Source organism: Erithacus rubecula, assembly GCF_903797595.1.
Source record: "Erithacus rubecula genome assembly, chromosome: 5".
NCBI lineage: Eukaryota > Metazoa > Chordata > Aves > Passeriformes > Muscicapidae > Erithacus > Erithacus rubecula.
The window spans coordinates 44,148,242-44,166,361 of record NC_136687.1 but is presented as its reverse complement, the minus strand read 5'-3'; the positions used below and the strand labels follow the sequence as shown (position 1 = coordinate 44,166,361).

General features: G+C 36.6%; 1 long non-coding RNA gene across 1 annotated transcript in view; it reads left to right on the top strand.

Moving 5' to 3' along the window:
* LOC306802896 overlaps window positions 1-17,798 on the top strand; it is a 56,892-nt gene extending 39,094 nt beyond the window's left edge. Inside the window, exon 3 of the long non-coding RNA XR_013774509.1 lies at window positions 17,713-17,798. This is a non-coding gene — a long non-coding RNA (uncharacterized lncRNA). The remainder of the gene's footprint in view (window positions 1-17,712) is intronic.
* The last annotated feature ends 322 nt before the right edge of the window (window positions 17,799-18,120 follow it).

Genomic DNA, 18,120 nt, shown 5'->3' with positions numbered 1-18,120 from the left:
AATGACAGAAGAAAATATCTTTGATTCTTTACATCCAGTTGGGTCCAATATCTACAAGACCACCAACAGAGTGAGGAATAGCTTCCCAGCATTTCTTGTAGTGTGTTGTATTCTTCACTCTCCGTTGCTTCTTACCATCCTCATTTTCGCCTTCTGGTCTCCAATAAAGGTATTTACAAGTCATTCACAGCTCTTACAATATGTTTTTATTAGACTCTTTCTCCTGACCATAATTTTCAGTAAGATATAGAGGAAAGATGGACTGTGAATAAGACCCTGGATCTGAGGAATCCAGAAATAGGTTCCGATTTTGCAGTATGGGACCATTCATAGAATATACTCCATTTAGTAAAAATCTTCATATGAGTAGATCAGGATTTTCATATTGCAAGTTCTTAGCTGAATTCACTCTTTATGCAAATGAAGCTTAAAAAAAAAATGAATGTCATAATTTTATCATGCAAGTGTCATTACTTATTAGCAGAAACATCTATTTAAATTTGATAGAAAGTCAAAATATAACGTGCTTCTTTTTGAAGTAGGGGGGATGTTAATTTAAATTTTACTGCAGTTCTTAAAATTGTGTTCGTACAGTTATCTTTCTGCTCATCATGGAAAGTATGTACTTTCAATATAGCTTGCAATATTTCCATGAAAAGAAATGAAATAAATATCTTAGAAACCAGACATTATAAACACAACAATGTATTTAATTTTAATACTGATTTTTAAACTAGATAGCAATATTTTATCTTCTGCTTTCCATGATACTGAGAAAACATACATCCAGGTAGACTTCAGATGTTGTGTCAGAGGACTTCCATTTCTATCACTCCTTAATGATGAATGATGTGGTTCTTCTAAACAAATAAGCACTTCAGAGACTTACCCTTGACAGGGCTGTTAATCCTGGGAGTCTGCCTTATCGTTGTAGAATTCAAGGGCTGAGGTTGTACAGTATCCCTGTACTGCCTGTCTCCTACACTGCTGCTCTGGCTGAGAGCTTGGACAGAACTATTTCACATCTTGCATGTAAAGCCGGGCTCAGGCCTTCTGTTCTGGTGTACTTGCAAATAGAGAGGCTTATCATCTTAGTAGGCACTGGCCTCCTTTAATATCTGGTTGAATTTCTCATCCAGATGGATGTGTTTTCAGCCTGTTTTCACTGGTGTATAGTTTCCTTAGTGGTCTTTCTTCACTGTATGCAATGAATCTGGGGCTATAATACAAAGCTTACCTTGAGCTTACATCAAGGCTAGTCAGATCACACACTTTTGTCACAAAATGGCAATTGTGAAGAAATGCAGAAAAATATTGTCTTATGATTTTGAATACCTGACAGCAGCTATTCTGCTTAATGGCACTATTAAAATCATAAAGCCTTTTAAAAGCAAGAACTAGTTGTGTAATTCTAGTGATTAAGCAGAGAATTTGTATCCATTTTCGCAGAATTGAAGACTTCACAGACTTCTAAATGTCTTCCATCCTTTCTTTCCACCACCTTTCAAATCCCTTCCACACCACCTGCCATGGAAATTTGGAACTCTACCAGGATCATATAAGAATTACAAGTGAATATTTTTTTGTCTCCGTCAGTTTCCTTATCCCTTAAAAGGCTTAGAACAGGCATGCCACTTCAGCTGCTGTTTGAAAATCAAAGCAGGATGTGTTTCCAGTTTATAAATTATAAGATATTCAAAAGCACAGACTAACATTAAGGAATTGGTTACACTGCTTGACATCTAGAACTGTTTCTTCCTTTTATCTCTCTTACTTTCCCCTCCTGTTCCCTCTTTCCTTTTCTTCTTAAGGATAGAACACAAAGATGTAAATTTTGATGCCTAGGGCCTTGCAGAGATAGGAAGGAAAAAGACAATGCCAAAAAATAAATGAGGAAGATATGGTGAATAGAGGGTCTCTTTTGATCTGACACCCATAGTTCTATTCAGTAGTTTCATTCCTTATCCATCAGAAAGATCCCCAATGCAAAGTATTGGCTTTGTACAGGCCTTTCTGAACAGTGGGAAAAAAACCAGGCATGCATACTATTCTGACTTTCATTCTAGTCTCTCAAAGATCAGCATAAATATTAATTGTTATCAAAGCCACGTGAGAGAGATATTTTAACAGCACTATGCTGAGAGGATACTGCGAGGTGCAAATAGTTAAGAAGCATAAGGAAGCAGAAGAGCATTCCAGGAATACTGAACAGAGAATGAATGTTTGGATCTGATCTTCAGAAGCTGTTTTCTTTAGGAGCAGGAAAAGCCCTGGACTCATGGCTGATAGAAAATATGCATACCATCCCCCTCAGCTGCCTGAAAAAGACAAATTCTGTTAGATGTAAAAGGTGAAATCCTCACTGGAGTGATGAGTAACTCCCTGACTTAAGCAGAGCTGAACTTTTCTTTACATGCTTATTTCTGCTTAGTAGGTAGTTTGTCAAAGTGAAAAAGAAGCTTAAATTGTAGTTTATTTTCATGGATCTGATAGTGGCAATCCACTATGAAAAGTACTCTGTTGTCCTTTACTCCAGTTTCATAATCCCATATTACAGTTTGTGCCCTCCTCAGCTGTCCTGAACTGTCTGGAAAGCCAGGATTACAAATCAGGCCACTGAAATTATTTTTATTATGTTTTAAATTCTCATGGCTTTTTAAATTGACATTAGGGGAGAGAGAATTTAGTTGGGAGTGTTTTGTATTTTCTAGACCTAGATAATTTTACTGTTCTGGATTATAGCAAATTCATCAGACAGTTGCAGCAAGTGTTAGAGATAGGGGTAAACTAGACTGCAGTGGTAGTCCTATCACAGGAAATATGTTTTTAAAAGCCCTGAGAATCAAAAGCATTTGGCTATTTCCATCCAGAGCCCGTGTATTTTTGTAGGTCCAGCACAGTGAAAGCTTGATGCTTTTTAAGGTGTTGAAACTTCCCTAATAAGCCTTTGCTAATACAACTGTCTTTAAATTGAATATTTATACAATTTTTAAATGGCATAAAACTGTGATTTTTTTAGGACTTGCTCTCTCTGCTGTCAGTGACCAAAAACATGAGAACGACTATTTTTTTTTAGAATGCCCTTTCTCCATAAACTCTTGGGCAACAGAGACATGTTGCTTCTTTCTGATCTTAAAAAAAGGTGACCTACAGTTTTCAGCATACTATTCTAAACCTTGTTTTCTGTGTCATATCTAAGCTGCCTTTATAGCCCTTTATCTTTTAGCTAAGCAAATGCTTGAATATTTGCCATATCCCTGACATGATGTTTCTAAAAGCTATAAATCAGAACTGCAAATTAGACTCAAAGTAGGTTTTGCTGATGAGAATTCTATTTGCCCTCAGTAGATATGTACCAATAGAGAGGTAAATACACCCCTCTTGATTGCTCTTATTTTGTCTTCATATATCTATTGATTAGGGCATTTATCTAAAGAATAAACAACAGCATCTTGGACAGTGTTATCAAATGTGAGGTAATCATGGCATACAGAGATTTAGTCCTGTTTTCCCAACTTTGCTATCTGACAAACACATCATTCTCTATTTAATTCTAGCCTTGCCTCTACAATAATTAACATTCTTTATTTTGTAATATGTTAGATGTAACTTATTTTGATCTATTTGTATTTTATATGTAATTGATTGGGGTAAATGATGATAATTAACTGCAATTTAGTGATTTGAACATGTGGGAAAGCGTTATATTGAGCACATTTTATTATAGGATGAGTATATAAAATTGATTTTGTGTGATATGAGGTTCATGCTCTCCATTTAGCACTTTTTATTATAAATGCCTGTTAGTGCAGTTTGATTTTTTTTTTTTTTTCATCAACCCGGCAGAAAATACATTTTTTTTCTCCTTATTTTACAAAGCCAAAGACTTGACCTGTAGCTAAAGGAGGCAGAACACTAAAGCATTGTATGTCTGGTCTTTGAAAGCCTCAGGGTCTGCTACAGCTCCTATTGAAGTCACTGGGAGTTTTGCCATAGATTTCAATAGGACTGGGAGGAGAGCCTGTGTTTATTGTTAACTGAGATATACTGGAGTTCTCTTCACAGTGAAATAGAATGATGGGTCTGAATTGTTTCAGAGGTTTATTATGTGCAGGCTGCAATTCCAGAGAACCTCTGTTTACAGGAGGAAAAAAAATTTGCATTCCTCATACAGTCAGAATTTCCACTGAAGTCAATGAAATCTTTCCCTGAGTAAGGATAAACACTTGCAAGCAAAGTAGATTTAGTGAAAAACAAGCACACTGCTGAAGTGGCTGTTGGCTATGTTCCTGTATTTTCTGTCATTTAGATTTGTAAAGTTATCCAATACTGATAGGTTTCTGTTACTTACATCGACTTACAGTTAAGTCACTTCACAGCAGCAACATACTACCACCTTGCTTACAAGGAGTGTTTATGTGAAATAAAGAAACTGAAGTTCTTTAACTGGTTTCTTAGACAAATTCTGGTTGATTCAAAACATGCTGACATACCCTTGCTTCATTTCTTACTGCTTTCTGTTGAGAACCTGATGGTTGTATGAAATCCACAATGTACCTGTAAATTTATGCATGCCAGGGATCCCAGCTTCTGAACAGTGAAGATGTCAGGAAGTATCTTCCCTTCAGACACCTACGGTACATCAGCTATAGCCTAGTCTCAAGCACTTTTCATGTGTAAGCATGCTGAACCCTGATGTCTCAGTTTTATCACCTGCAAATTAACTTCTCAGTTCTCTACCAGGATTATTGCTCTGTGACACATGTGCCAAGTACTGCAAAACTGGGCTGCCACAAATTGCTGACCAAAATTCTTATTAGGACTTATAAATAATTTCGTACTAAAACAGAAAACATAAATAGGTGCCTGAAATGAAGCAGAGTAGAATTAGAGATTGATCTGTCTTCCCTACTAGTTCTAAATCTTCAGAGATCATTAATACCTCAATTTGCCCCATTTATGTGTGCAACAGTTTTGAGAATCTTCTTGGTTGCACTGAGCCCTCTATGCCTTCAGCGTGCAGGGACCAGTCGAATTCTGCAGCAATAGCAGGACAGTAGGGACCTCCACAGGAGGTGAGGAGTGGGGTGGAATTACTGCCATGTGTTTCAGAGTGTTTCTCAAGCTTACTGGTCTGATGTAAAAGAGAAATGATCTTCCAAAAATACATATTAACCCTGGATTTGAAGGGAAAAGAAAGTGATTAGAATTTGCAGGGTAGAGATGTTTAAAAAAAATAACAAAACCAAAATTGTAATTTCAAATTGGAAATTAGATACTGCATGCTGAGAACAGAAGATACTAAGAAAACAAAAGACTTAATTTGAAATACATTAATTTCTCCACAGTCTGTATTATTCTCTGTCAAATATACTGGGAATACAAATCTGCATCTGCATTGATTGGATGAATTTCAAAGACCTTTTACCTGCTCTCTGTTTGTGTTGCCTCATATCTTTATGACATGGAATGAACTGCTTGGCGCCACGTTGCTGTTATCCATTAACCATTCCTGTTTTCCTAATCATCTTAGACTCCATCTTTCTCTGTCCTATCTGTTATTGTCTTCTGCAAAGAGATGTGATGTTCCTGTAGCCTGTTCTGGTTTGCATGACATGATTTGTGTTTCTGCCTACAAGGGTTTCTCTGCTGAACCCTGTACATTATCTTCCCCCAGCCCCCCTCCTCTGGAACCAGGAGTAGAGGGTCATACATCTGTAAAATGACAGCACTTATGAATAATGGGAGTTTGGTACACATGGCTCTCATCAGACACAGACTCATCTTCCATGCCACAGACACTACTTGTTTCCTTGCAATGCAGACTGTAGCTGGAAACACAGGAAACACCTAATAAATTGCCTGACCTATCAAATTAACAAGTCATCAAGAAACTATTTTGGTAATCAATGAGCAAAGCAGAATTGTTTGCTTTCAGGCCGAGCAAGAGGAATGCATGGAGATGAAGCAATTTATTTTCTTCATCTCTCTTTTATAAACAGCATTTAACTGGATTGTAAATTTGTTGCAATTCATGGAAAAATGTGAGGCATCTATTTTTAGAATTAGAAAAGCTCAGACCTAGAGACAGGCATTGGCCTAAGTTTACAGCTCAGTACAGAACTCAAACACAGATATGCTTGGATGTATGACAATGTAATTATGCCATTACAATTTCTGGTGAAGGGGTTTAGTTCTAACTATAATAAATACATAACAGAAATTAAATTTGGGGTGTTTAAGCATGGTATGAGTTGAAGTAAGCCTCAGTGTAGTTGCTATGCTCTCAGCCTTGTAGAAAAACTACAAAGTATAAAATTTTCAGCCTTTATCTAAAGTACATAATAAAAGTAATATGAGTAATTGACAATGAAAGAAGAATTGGGTATTTTCTTTTTCTACCTGATGTGTAGAAATAGGTTGCCTCTTACTTCTGGTTAGAAAAGGTAGATGTTGAAACTGCTGAAAATGGAATCATGATGCTAGTTGCACAGGCAACTGCCAAGGGTTACTGGAGTATTTACTGCCCAGTTGGGATAATGCAGCAAAGACTGTCCCTGTGAAATAAGAATGGTGTATAAATACTGGAAATAGACTGGAAACCTGTGATTTTTACTTGTAACTGCCAAGGATGATGTGCCTAGTGAAGCTTGTGTAGGAGATGTTAAAGCAGGTGTCATTTATGCTGTCAGCTTAATAGTAGACATCTGCTTGAGTACCTTGTCAAACTGCAGCCTCAAAAGCAATTGAATTATTTGGAAATTTGTAGAACATCAGTAGTGTTACTACCACTATGACATTCTCTTGCCTTTCTTGAGTATTCTTGTGTTGCTTAACTTCTTGTTTTAAAGACAGGCCTTTTCCAAATCTCCATCACATTTGTAGAGGCTCCTGGAAGATTATGCATCATTTCAGTGGATCGTTTACTTCATTTACTTCATTACTTTTTCATTAAATTGAAAATCACAAAATCAAAATCCTGATAGGATAGAATAGAGCTCTCTAGATTATCAGGGTATTATCTGTGGCCCTCATTTTCCATTACCTTCTGACAATGGAAGGACAGAACAATTGCTGTAGAGGAATAAATGGGAGAATGCAGGAATCCTTCTAAAAAATAATTATAAATACACTTTGTTTTGGAAATTTGTGACACACCTCTTGCAAATTCTTATTTATTAAAAAAATCTGCTTTGAAGTTATGCATACTTTTTTTCTGTCAAAACTCAGTTCCTTGTCTGCAGTCCCAGTTCCTTAATGTGTTTAAGCATATAGACATTGGTAGTGTTTTTTGTTTTAAATCTGTTTTAAATAATAATGGGGAAATTTTGTTGTGTTGTGGTGAAAGGATGAGGGGTGGAGTGTGTGCAAATTTCCCACCTTTGTCAGTGTTATTTTGGCTTTGAAGCATAGAATTCTTTTTGTTGATGTAAGTGAAGTTTGTGAAGATTGTGGGACAAATGTATATTTTAATGGTAATTCTTATGTATACATGTAAGTGCTTTCTCCATACCAAAAACATATAACAGGCTTCCTGCCCCCACCCCCCCCCCCCCCAATTTCTATGTAAACTGTGGTCAATCAGAAGAAATTACACATCCTGATTATTATAATAATTAAAATTGACCAAAATTAGGACTGTGAAATGTGACACTAAATTTCAGATGGGATAAGAATATGAGTTACAACAATGGCTGTTTACAACTGCCTAAATCCAGAAGTACACCACAGTCAATCACTCGTGGCCTCATTCCATGTATGCTGAGCAATGTCTCCATTATGTGTATAGAAAACTTTAAAATTGTGCTGTTGGAGAGCATGTAAAGAGAAAAAAAATTCTGGGTATTAATTTATTATTTACTTTAAAGAGAGAGAAACAGTGAATGAAATGTAACTAATTGGCTAACTATGACATTTGATTAACTTTTAAACAAAAAGAAATTTTGTCTATAAGGAATGACTTATGGTAATTAAGGTTTCTTTTCCAAAACATCCCAAACAGAAATTGTATCTGATATACATCAAGATAAAATAAAGGACACTGATTAGTGGAACATTTGTTGAATACTTGTATTACAAAAATGCTAGAAACTGTTCCCTCCTCAAGCCCTGATTCAAAGTTACCACAAATCTTGTAGTATCAGAACCTCTGCTATTAGGCAATCAAGACTAGATTTTTATATTTTGTTACTTTTTAATAGAACAAAATCACCCTTCTTCCCCATTTTTTTAAATCCACAGAAAGTTTGAGATATAATTAATTTGCTTTTTTAAAAAAAGCAGAAACCAAAATCCTTCTTATATTTGCTCCATATCTTTCCTCAGTTTAGGATTTTTCTTTGCAGGTTCTGTAACACTAGTAATTGTTTTCTTATTCATAATTTTAAATTTCAGAAGGACAAATGGCAAAGACGCTGATGAGCGTCTTCTAGTTTCTTAAGGAAAAATTTCTGTCATATGTCAAGATACTCAGTTTGCAACTGAAAGTCAAGGTTAACCATGTAAACCTATGAGAGGAGAGCAGTGAAAATGTTATTTTGAGCTTAGCTTTATTTAATAGTAACTGTAATAGTTGTTTTGCTTTTTTGCATTATGTTATCACTTCGCTAAATTTTATGGTTCTTGGTATGGGACTGTTCAGCTCGTGGGAGTTATGCATTTCTCAAGTCAGCTTCTGGTTTAACAGATGTTTGTTTTAAGAGTTCCTTAGCAGTATAAATTATAGTGGACTAAGTTGCTCATTTAAGGGCATGACAAAGTAACTCTCAGAGCATGCTCTGGTATGTGAAGCAAACTGGGTAAGTGCAAAAAGCAGCACATGGGTCTCCATGAAAAAAGTCCTCTTTGCTATGTTTTAGAAAAGGACTCTGTCATACAAAAGTTATGCCTCCTGCTAAAGTAGTTGAACCAGCTGCATCCCATGTGCTGAAAACAACTCTTGTCTCTTATTTCTCTTGTTCAATTATTGTGTCTATAAATTGCAGTGGGCCACCTGTGCAATGCACTCATCCAGAATAGCCCCAGAGGAAGCATTAACATATCAAGGCTCATAAAGCACAAATCCTTAAATGTAAAAACTGACACTTTCATCCTTCTCCAGCCTATATCTATATAGACATTAAAACAGAAAGGAATAAAAAATATTTTACTATGCAATTTGAAGGCCCTGTTCTCCTCATGCAGAGGTCAGCAGCAAAACTCCTCTTGATTTTTTCTTGGGAACAGGATCAAGGTATAAAAAGCAGGAATTCTACTTGATTATTTTAGAAACTTATTCTGACTTTTGACATCTATCAAATTTGATGCATGTACCAAAAAAAAATTAAAAGAAGGCTTCTGTTCTTGACATTGACCATATTTCTTTCATTCCCCATCTAAAAGAGTTATATCTGGTCTTTCTGGAAATGGGAATGTGGGTTTGGGCTGACCAGAGGAAGGTCTCCAAATTAGCCAAACTGCTTCTTCAAGCTCTAACACTCCCTCTTTAGAAAATATTTAAGAATGATTATTCTTTTCTTACCATGTAAAGGAGAAATGCCAAGAAATGCCGAGACTGCTTTTTTAACCTCTGGGCATAGCCATTGGCCAGAATGGATGTAAAGATGGCAGTGTTCCCATTACTGCAATCTGCAGCACAGGTAACTTCCAGCAGGGACAGAGGAAGGTGAGAACAGACAATTTCAATCAACTTGAGCAGTTCTTGAGAAACATCCTTAAGAAGCTCTCTGGAAAAGCAACCATCCCTATGCACTTATCTCCAGTGCATACAAAGTATCATTGGCAGCAGATAACAGCAATAATTGTAGTATAGACAACATTTCTCTGTTCTTGTCATAGATTGCTAAGGTACCCCCTGCTTCACTCCATTCCATCTGTAAATTTTGGTATGCTTTCAGTTAAGATTTTCTCCAGGCCAGTGTCTGTATATTCTTCAGGACCTCTTGTGAGAAGTGTGCTGCCACATGCAACAGGGTTGTGATTTGAAGGAATTGGGTTTGGGTACAGGAACTGCTGATCAAGACTGTGTGTACAGAGAGCAGTAAATAAAGGCAAGGGTCTCATAAGGTCAGCAAACTGGGTAATGCACATTTCCCAAAGCAAAAGAATACTCAAGGCAGATTCCCCATGCTAAAAGCAAATAGGGCTCTTTTTGGAGCTGGTTGCATACCTAAGAATACAGACCCACCTAATCTCAATTTAAGATTCTGTTGAAACAGCATATTCACATTTCTGTATCTTGGACATTTGATGTTTATTGAAGGGGCTGCCTGTTTGACTCAGCCCTTCATAAACAGTGCTGTCCTTCATTAACTTAGTGTTTAGCCTGTTTGGTTCTCTTTCTATTTTTACTAATTCCCTAGCTCCAAATCTTAAAACCCCTTCTAACACATTCCCACATTGCAAACCTTTTCCTCTCTGCAGCACAATTAGACCTCTGACCTTCTATTCCCCAAAGCTAAAGAAATGCCAAATTGCCACAAGCACTTCATTATGTTTATGTATAGGTCCCATGAGATGTGAATTTTCTCTGGCTGTCCACATCCCTCTTTTTATTTCCTTTTTCTGGTATCATACAACTTTCTGTTACATCTAGTGCTCTTGAAATATTTTAAATCAGGTAAGTTAGTGATTTTTCTCCTTTTTTCCAAGATTGTATCTTCAATATGAACCACTGTGAATTAGTGATTATTACAAAATTGAAAAAAAGAAAAAAGAAAATAATACTTCAGTAACCTTAAGCATATAGACTTGTACTAGTACAGGAAGTTTATTTGGGTTTGGATCAAGATCCAGCATAGGTGTGTTCACTGTTATTCACATGAGTAGCCTCTTCAGGATATTACTGAACCCTTACTTTTCAAATGCACCCTTGCAAAAGCTTTCACAGTAAACATTCCTAACTGCTGATAGAAAACTACCCACAAATGAACACATTTTCCCTGAAGAATACAGTTCAGTGAAAATCATTCAGTAAAGGATTCAAAGTATGTTTTATCAACTTTAATACATAATACTGTTTAATACATCTTCTGTTATATCAATCCTGAGTAAGCATTCATTGTGCCATAAAGCCCATAAAATTATGTGTTCTGTGATCACAATCTTTATCCTTAACTCTGCCCCTCTGCCCTTAGGGGGGGAAAAACAAACAAACAAACAAAAAACCTTATCTTACTTATATATTAATCCTTATGCTTACTTCATGGTGTAAAAATTCAATGGTGTAAAAACTATTGATGCTAGCAGAAATGCTGTCATTCCTTCAGTGAATCAGACACTGTTGTAAAATAGCATTACCCTGGCTTTTGAGAGGAACTGCTTCTGTAGGTTAGCTTCTAAGATCCTGCTGAGATTCAGTTCCTGTTGTCATTGCAGCCTTTGCTTTTAGTATTTGCCTTTCCATATACTCCCAATAGACTCTAGTAGCAGGCTCTGGTAGATTTTTTTCAGTGATCAGTTCCTTTTTCAATTTTTCATCTAGTTAAGAATAGCATAAACAGTTAAGCAAAATTGTCCATCTTTATGCAAAATTCAATGCAGTACAAATGCCGTATTTTTGGCATAAAACACTGTAATATCCTGTGACCCTTACTAGAAGTCAAGGTCTGGCCAAAATAATAATGGTCACTTATGGATTTAAAATCTATTAATCTGTTTTCATTATTTGTAAATGCATGAGGATAGGGGCTTGTGAGCAGACAAGACAAAAAACCAGAAAATCATCCTGTTAGCTCATGCCCTATAGTCATCTTGGAAGAGTGGGTAGTTCAGCCTTAACCTGATTCAGAGATAAGAGGAGTCAACACACAGAAGTGTTCTTGATGGAGAGCTCTTCACCAAAGGGGTTTCCCCATGGATACACACTGATTCTTTACTACTCTCTAAAATTCATATTTTAGAAAAGCATATTTTTCATAGCTTATGAGCCCTACAGGTAGAATTTCAAATTATCAGTTCAGAGTGATCAGTGAAAATGTTCGCCTCTCTCTTTCTTCTGTGTTGAGTCAGTAGCTGTCTATTTGTAAAATAGCAAAAACCCAGTTTGAGGTTGTCCAAAATTAGGTTTGGAAGTCAATTCCTGACTTCCTTTGGCTGTTAAAAGTCCAGACTTTGCCTATGAATATCTTGATTGTGTTTGACAAACCTGTTACTTAGCTGAACAGAGCTGCCTTTCTTCTTGCACACATAACCACATACCATTTGCAAAATATTTGTACTTATCATGATCATACTTGGAAATGTCTGATTGTTCTAAACTTAGCATCAGATTTTTAAGGAGATTTAGAAATCAAAACAGGCTGAAAATTATCAACACACTCTGTGTATTGCATGGAAAGTGCTGTGGAGCTACTAACAGAAAGTTTACTGCCCAGGTCAGTGAGATCCTTCTTAGGCAGCTGCAGATGGAAAGAAAAGGTCTGACACATGGATGAAAGATGTGTGGTATGAATAGATCAATTTTTAAGGGGAAAGGTGTAGAAAATATTTGTCTCTGGTTTATAACAAAAATGCCCTAGAGAAAATGTGAGACATATTCTCATTTCTGGCATTAGTTCTTTTCATGAAATCTGCTCTTTTGTTTTTCCTGAAAATAAATTATACCAGAGGATGGGTAGAGAATATCAAAGAGACCTTGATGATTGCATCTCAACTTGATGATTGCATTCCTTTTAAGCAAGCAGTTTCCCTGTTTCTCTGACTTTCCTCACTTCCCGTAGTTTGGCAGTGGTATAGTGAGAAACATCAAAGTTTCATGAAGATTTTTCAAATGTGAATTTATTTTTTTTGCTGGTAACTAGTAAAGAAATATTTATATGAAGTAAAGCTACTCCTCTTTCCCTAGCTTAGAGAAATGGAGAAAACAAATAATGTTTTCTATAAAAAATAAAGTCATTTTGGTGGCACCATCATCCCAACTGTTTTACAGCTTAGTGTCTCACAGTTAGTCACTTGTTTCCCACCATTACCACTCATAAGAGGACTCCATATTCTAAGTCAGCTGTGTGTTTCCCTCATCTCAGGAAAGGGGAGTGCTATGGGGCTTCATACTTCATCACAATTACCAGTGACAGAGAGCAATGAAGCCACATGGCAAGCCTCAGCCACTTTGGGCCGCTGGCAGTAGCTCACCACTCTGATGTGGTACTGTACAGTCCCAGCGTGAGCAAAGGCAACCATTTCATAGGAAAAGCAATAATAACTGGAGGACAGTTTCAGGAGGGAAATTATGACCAGCTACAGAGGGCAAAGCCAAGCAGAAAATTAGTGTACAGCACAGCAAATTTCCCTCTTTCAGCATCCTGTCAGCACTTTGTTTAAGCCATGCCCATTCTGCTTACACTATTTCACTGCAGCAGTGGGTGTTTGGAAGGCCAATGAGGAGACAAGCAAAAGAGAAGCAATACAAATACAAGCAAGCTTCTTCTTCCAATAACACTCTATATATGTATTAAAAATATATACAAATCACCGGTATCTCTTATGTTAAACCACAGAGAGTAATGTAGTGACAAACTGAAAATCCAAAGGTGTCCATCTGAATTTACTTGTAGAAAAATACTTCACTGAAAGTAGTAAAATAAAAGTACTATAAGATAGTGTAAGATTGGACCTCAGGTTTACACTGGGAAGTAGCCTCTGGGTTTGCCCTTTTGTGCAAGCCATGCTAGCTGAGGTAATGACAGGACTGCATGTCTTGATTATAATATCCTGGAATTGCTGGATCCTCAGGAAGATTGCTGACACTATGCACTGGGGAATTTGTACACAAATGTCTTTACCATTTTCTATCAGAATGTACTTAAATTACTTTTTCCGAAAAAAGATATCATTGGTGATTGCAGTCTGCTCCCAGTGAATCATTATGCTACAAAATGGCCTCAAGATTTCATTGGAATTATATTCACAAGTCTTTGGATAATTTTTGGATGGCTCCAAATAGAAATAAGGCCAGTTGACTTAACCTTTCCAGTAGACTCTGTACCTGTATTTCAAATGGTGGGTATTTGAAACCCAGATATAGTCCTAAATTCTGCATATAAGACTTCAGTGAGGATCTGAGTGACAAATTTTAAGTTAGGCATTTATTTTGACATAAAAGTAAAATAGCTGAAATTCAGCTGCACAAGAGTCAAAGCCAAGTCAAATATTTCAGAAAAAGTAGGACTGAATGCTGTCTAGTTTGTGAGATACATACTGACATACAGTAATTATCTACACAGTAATGAAGAGATGACTTCAATTAATATCACTTAAATCCAAGTTCAGATTTATAGCACTTGCAAGCCTTTAGGGTTATCCAGAACTTGGGCTATGATTTGGCTCCACTTAATTCAGAGTTTTTTCATTGTTTTGAATGAAATTTTCTGTATAAAATTTTAGTGGGCTTATAAACCAAATCTTCCTTCAAATGGAGATGTTTTATCTTTGGTGAATAATGCACAGTTCATACTGTTATTCGTCCAATAATTGCTGCTTTTTAATGTATTTCAGCTGGCACTGAATTGATTAGTCTCCTGTACTGGGATACAGCTGTGGGATACCAAGATTGTCCTTGGGAAAATAGCAACATTTTTTGTAAGTCACTCTAAACACTGAACCATCCCCCTGTGACCTCTAGCTTCTCTTAGTCACACATGTGCATGGAGATGAATTTTGAGACAGAAATGCTTTTTTGTAGCAGAGTGCACCTGCCATGTTCATCATGGATAGCAGCAACTCTGCAGAAAGCAGTAAATCTGTCACTGGGATCAAGGAGGTGATGGCACCACTGGTTTCACATCCAGCTATTTTCAGTTAAGCAGCTGAGTGATGTTTTTCCCCCTGAGCTGACCTAATGCTGTGCTAAGAAAATTAATTCCTTTAGTATTTCTCTTGTTCAGTCCAGCCTCCATTAGGCTTCATATTCTAATTCTTTCATTCTCTGTTTCCAGATTCTGTAAATCCAGTTTTTAAAAACAGGTTTTCTTCTTTCCACCACAATGCTCATGAATGCCCACTCAATGTCTTTTCTCTAACACCACTGGGTTACTGAAGATTGATATAGAAATCTGTGAATTTAAATGCAATTCACTCAGTAGACATATAAAGTATCCATATATCACAGAATCCAAAGAACTCAAGGCCAGAGACCAGACAGATGCAGAACCAATAAGGGTCCTCACAAACATAAGCCTTATATGACTTCCATCATACTCCAGTGACCTCTTTCACTCACCTACAACCTGTCCATCTATGACACCAGCCTTAAAAGTTGCAATACCTGACCTTAAGGAACTAAAGCAAAACAAAGAAAAAACTGAGGAAAGTGAAAGTAAGTGAAAATCACATCAAGATACAAAATTAACCATACTATCAAGCCATAAATTGTAAATCTAAGCTGCATATGGACACAAACATGAGTTCATGCAGATTGTGTGTTAAAAAGGCAGGTCTGAATAGAGTCAGTTTACAGTTGTTTTTCAAAATACTTCAGCTATTTTGGGAAAAAAAATAAAAGTTTTCTATTTCATGGAGTTCCATTGGCTCCTACACAGGAACAGAGTATCTTTGGATTTGGGCTGCTTGAACTTGTACTCCTGTTTCTTAGACAAGAGTAGAATGTATTTTTAGTGTCATTTGTTGAAAACAGTGATCTCTGTAAATATGAGAAACTTTTCCAATCATGTCTTTTATTATATCAGAGTAAAGGAGCTTCTCTAGATGTAGAAGGCAGCAAATTTAGAGCCAATAAAGATATATATATATATATATATATATATATATATATATATATATACATATATACACATATATGTATATATATATATATATATATACATATATACACATATATGTATAATTTTTAGTTTAATTCAAGACTGAAATGAATCTGAAACTCCCATAAGACAGAAATGTTGGGGTGAAAAGCTAATAATTACTTGCATTTTAAAATATTTCTGTTTGCAGTAGTAAACATTTTTAAAACACAGGGAAAAAAAAAAAAAAAAAGAAAATAATATTTTAGGCATAAGTAACTTGCAGAGGTTATGAGGCAGTTTTCTATGGCAGAGACTTCTCTGTGACTCCCGGAGTTTGTAGTCTTGACCACTGCTGAGGGAAAGGCTCTGAGCAGAACTGACCACTAGTCTGGTTCAAATTGAGAACTGTTATGCTGTGTCTCACGCTTCTCATAATTTTCTTCAAAGGCTTTGGGAGCACACACACATAAAACGTGTAGAAACTGGATTGTCTCTGCTTTTGGTCTCAAGTTTGAATGTACAAAAGCCTTTCCACTCAATTCCTCAGAAATGTTCTTAGATGTTCTTAGAACATCTTCTAAGAATTATGTTCTTGCAGCATAATATGCAAGCTGATCTGTGGCAAAATATAGTCCTATGTTCAGGCTTAGAATTCCAAAAGTTTCTTCTGTGATATGTTTGGAAATATATATGCTTAGCTGCGTGAAAAGCAGTGAAAACTCCCTGGCAAACTTCAAAGGCAGGCTATTCATGACCTCCACAGAAAGCCGTGTAGATTCTGCTTGGTTTACATAGTAAAACTTTCTCCTGGTGGAAGGTAACAGTGTGAGGCAGTAAAGCCCTATATTTGAATGCTTGTTGAGTTTCATAGCATCATAGAATGGTTTGCATTGGAAGGGACCTTTAACAATCATCTGGTCGAGCTCCCCCATAATGAGCCAGTGTGTCACCACCTTTTTAAGAATTTGATCCTAAGAGGGCAGGAAGAAAGAAATCCATCAGTAAGATATGCAAAGAAAGGCACTGTGTTAGTATTATCTGAGTACAACTTCTCTACACACCCTAAATCTGGGGTTAGACCTCCCATAAGATGCTAATTTGTATTCAAAACTGGAAGGATACAACTGGTTTTGGACACCCTATCCATATATGCGAATTTTGAAAAATAATGAGAGTTCATATACAGGGTAGGAGGCTGAACCCATTGCTAATAAGAACCAATAACAGAGACAATAAACTTTCCTTATGAAACTTACTATCATCAAGCTAATAATTGCATACACATTTCATCCAGGAAGCTAAATCTTAATCAAATAATAATGTATATCCTCTTTGAAATGCCTCTTCATTTTGCTTTGAAGTGCCAGACTGCAACCAGAATACTTCTGCATTTCTTACTTGACATGTTCCCATCTGCTACCATCAAAACTGACTTTCTCTCCCTTACCATTTTCTCCTCTTCCTTCCTTCCTTCCTACTTTCCCCAAATATATTTTGAAGATGAAGACCAAAAGTTTCTGCATCTGACAGGGCAGAAATTTGTCAATTGCATTGAGTTTTGTGTAAACAGTGCTGGCTCATAGATAAGAAATTTGAAAAGTAGTAAGAAATAAAATCTCCCTTTCATTGGCTTCATTCATATTGAAATGTGTGATCAGAGTCACTTTATTAATCTTCACCTCACTTGCACAGCTGCTCAGCTAACCTCAGTGTGTATCCCAGCCCTCTGTGAGAAAGCAAGGCTGCTGTGACAGGATTAAAGGGCAAAGAAAGGGAATGTCAGTTACTCCTTTAGGCAGCCCATGCTCTCAGAAAGAAGCTCAAATAACAAAAGGTGAGAAATCTGACCCAGCAGGAGTATGGCAGGGTCCATCAGATTTCAGCTGGCTGCACCAGCTACAGTGAAGTCACTTTGGGTACTCTGTGTGAGGTGACTTCTCAATTTGTACTAAATCTTCTCTTTTCTGAACAGAAAGTGGGAGGAGGCCTCTCCACACCTTCCTGTTGAGATAAAGCAATCAGTAGCCCAGGAGGACAAGCCAGGTAATGGAATTTTCCTGTGTAAGGCCTCCTGCTAACAATTATCAGCCGCTAAAATATTAAAGAAACATATTGATTGCAGTTTACAATATGTATTTATCCAACAAATTGCACAAAGAAATCTTTTTTTCTAATGCCTGAACAGTGAAGCTAAGCCCAAGTTTTGATGATTTCCCCATCACATTTGTTTAGCTCCTTACATCAGAAATTACTAATAATTAGCTTGTTTGGATTTAAGAGTATTCACAGTCAAAAAATAAAAAGCTGGAAATTTGTCATTGTTCTCAATGAAGACAGGCAAAGGGGAAAAGTCTCTGTGGTAACAAGATCCCATCAAAAG